The sequence below is a fragment of the Sciurus carolinensis genome, assembly GCF_902686445.1.
Source record: "Sciurus carolinensis chromosome 14 unlocalized genomic scaffold, mSciCar1.2 scaffold_123_arrow_ctg1, whole genome shotgun sequence".
Lineage (NCBI taxonomy): Eukaryota > Metazoa > Chordata > Mammalia > Rodentia > Sciuridae > Sciurus > Sciurus carolinensis.
Window position 1 is genome coordinate 2,401,252 of NW_025920108.1, and position 3,887 is coordinate 2,405,138.

The following is a 3,887-nucleotide window of genomic DNA, read 5'->3' on the forward strand; positions in this document are numbered from 1 at the left end:
GATTCCATCAACCCTTAGACTTTAAAATAGTGAAACAGTTAAAAGAAGCAGTCAGCACATATGGTCCTCAGTCAGCCTTTACTATAACCTTGGTAGATACTTTGACAGCATTAAACTTAGTGCCTCAGGACTGGACTAATCTTGCTAGGGCCGCTCTGTCTGGGGGACAGTACCTAATGTGGAAAACATCATGGCAAGAAATATCTGTGGACACCGCCCGCCGAAATGCAGCAGCGGGGAATCCCCAAATCGATAGGGACATGCTTATGGGCGTAGGACCTTATGAAACCCTTCAGGCACAGCTTAATTATCATCCAGCAGTCTATGGGCAAATTGCCGTGGCTGCAACCAAGGCTTGGAAAACATTACAAGGAGCAGGAGATTTGCAGGGCCAGTTGTCAAAGGTAACTCAAGGGAATAATGAGCCCTATGCGGATTTGTCGATAGGCTAATTCAGACAGCATCACGCATCTTTGGAGATGCAGAGCAAGCCATGCCCCTAGTGAAACAGTTGGCTTACGAACAAGCTAACAGGTGGTGTAGGGAGGTCATAAGACCATGGAGAAATAAAGACTTGTCCGCCTACTTAAAAGTGTGTAGAGATGTAAATGATACTTCGGAGCAGAGCAGTGCCTTTGTAGCAGCCATAGACAGACAAACCACCTTGCTGTCTGCTGCACTTGCACAAGCCCAGGGGAGGTTCCCTTCAAGAACTAATAAAGAGTCTCTAGGATCATGTTTTGTGTGTGGACAGAAGGGACATCTAAAAGCCACTTGTCCAAATAAAAGGCCACCTTTTGCCCGGGGTGGGAACATCTATACAAAGAATAATCTGAGAACTGGACCTGGGCTATGTCCAAGATGCAGAAGAGGAAGTCATCGGAATAGTGCCTGTCAGCCTATTAGAGATAGGGAGGATAATTTCCTAGGGTCGAATCCTAAACTTCAAAAAAACGGGAGACAGGGCCCTTCCCGGGGCCCGCAACAAATATACGGGGTAATTCAACAAGTTCCCCGACGGTGGTATCCTCCCACAGAGAAGGGGAGCGCAGAGCCACCTCAGGAAGTGCCGGATTGGACATCTGTGCCACCTCCAGACTCATACTAACCCCAGATATGGGGGTGCAGATGATTGATACTGATTGGCATGAAAAAATCCCACAAAATAGTGTAGGACTATTACTAGGTAGAGGTTCCTCAACACTAAAAGGACTTATAGTACACCCAGGGGTTATTGATCCTGATTTCACTGGACAAATAAAAGCCTTGGTCTCTTCACCAAAAGGAATTACGGTCATCTCTCCAGGGGATCGCATTGCACAAATGCTTATATTGCCCAGTCGACATTCCTTGTGGCCCAGTGAAAATACAAATAAAAGACAAGGAGGTTTTGGATCAACAGGAACCACTTTAATAAACCTTACTATGGATATGGAACAGAGGCCCCTCCTAAAATTAAAAGTGGGAAATATGGAATTTACAGGTTTATTAGATACAGGAGCAGACAAAAGTATTATCAGTGCAATGGTCTGGCCAAAGCACTGGCCATTGATCACAGCAGCTCAGAGCTTGAGAGGCTTAGGAGTAGCAGAGAGCCCCAATCAAAGTGCTTCCTCATTATCATGGAAAGATACAGAGGGACACACAGGAATATTTCAACCATATGTCTGTAATGTTCCTATTAGCCTATGGGGACGAGATGTCCTGCAGCAAATGGATATGAAACTCACCACTGACCAGATTTACCAAGGGACTCCTGTAAGAAATATGTTACAAAATATGAATTATGATGATAAAAAAGGATTAGGAAGACATAGCCAAGGATCTACCCAACCACTGCCTTTACTTCCACCAAAAAATGATTCTCATGGATTGGGTTTTTCCTAGGGGCCACTGATAAACCATCAATCCCTATAATATGGAAAGATGATAAGCCTCGCTGGATTCCACAGTGGCCCCTAACAAAAGAAAAGCTAGAGGCAGCTCATAAGTTAGTACAAGAGCAGGTACAAGCAGGTCATTTACAACATTCTACTTCTCCTTGGAATACTCCAATATTCTTAACAAAGAAAAAATCAGGAAAATGGAGGTTATTACATGATTTAAGAGCCATAAACGAACAAATGTACCCTATGGGACCTGTCCAATGTGGACTCCCTCTTGTTACTGCACTACCAAAAAATTGGCCTACTATTATTCTGGATTTAAAAGATTGCTTTTTCTCTATACCCTTACACAAAAATGATTGTTGGAGATTTGCCTTTACTTTGCCCTCTCTTAATCACACTCAGCCTGACCAGAGATTCGAATGGACTGTGTTGCCTCAAGGTATGGCTAACAGTCCTACTATATGTCAAATATACGTAGATAAAGCGTTAACAACTACTAGACAAAAGTTTAAGAGATTGTTGATTTATCACTATATGGAAGACATACTTATTTGCCATCCAGAAAAAGAAGTTTTGTTAGAAGCATTACAATTTATAACTCAAGCATTAGAAAAAAGAGGACTAACGATAGCCCCTGAAAAATTACAATTAGAGGAGATCCAAGAATATCTGGGTACAAGGCTCACTGCTACTACAGTCAGACCAATAAGGTTGACCATCAGGACAGATCCATTGAATACCTTGAACGATTTTCAGAAACTCTTAGGTGACATTAACTGGATCAGATCCTATTTAAAATTATCTACAGGGGAATTAAAACCTTTATTCGATATATTAAAAGGTAATCCTGACTTGAATTCCCCTAGGAAACTTACTCCCGAAGCACGGATATTCTTGCAGCTAGTAGAGAATAGACTTCAGCAGTGTTACGTTGATCGTTGTGATCCTACTCAACCATTAAGTTTAATCATAATCTCAGAGAAGCATACCCCTTTTGGCATAGTTTGGCAAGGAGGACCTCTGCAAAGTATAAATCTCCCTAGCTCTCCGGCTAAAACATTGCAATCATATCCCCAAGCTATTGCTCAGGTAATATTCAAGGGAATAGAATCTTGCATTACTGTTTTTGGAATCCATCCGTCTATTATTATAACTCCTTATTCCACTCAGCAAATTAAATGGCTAATTAATAATGATGATGATTGGTCAGTATTATATTGTTCCACTTCAGCTCAGTTCGATAACCATTATCCCCAACATCCCTGGATTCAATTCTGTAAAAATACTCCCATAGTTTTTCCAAAAGTGACTAGTGTCCAGCCTCTTAAAGACTGTGTAACCATTTTTACTGATGGCTCCAAAAATGGAGTAGGTGCAGTACTTATCAGTAAACAACTTCACACCATAATAGTTCCACCCAACTCCGCACAGGTTACTGAACTTGCAGCTGTAATATTAGCCTTTAAATTAGCAGATAATCAGCCATTCAATCTTCTGTCTGATAGCTTATATATCGTTAACGCTTTACAGGTTCTTGAAACGGTACCCCATATTTCTTCCATGTCCACGGTAGCTTCTTACTTTACAATGCTACAAAACCTTATCCTACAGCGTAAACATCTATTCTATGTAGGACATATTAGAGCTCATTCTAATTTACCAGGACCTTTGGCCAATGCTAATGACTTGGTAGATATGGCCACCAAATCAATTTTTGTTTTTTCCATAGAGGAACAGGCAAAACTCTTTCATGAAAAATTTCATGTAAATTCCACTACTTTGAGCAGAAAATTTCCTATATCTAAATGTATGGCTCGACAAATAGTAAAAAATTGTCAACATTGTGCTCCTTTAATCCCAGTGCAATCCTTTGGAGTTAACCCTAGGGGACTGCTGCCTGGCCATATTTGGCAGATGGATGTAACCCATATTTCTGAATTTGGTACTGTTAAGTATGTACATGTGTCAGTAGACACTGCTTCAGGGGTCATTATGGCT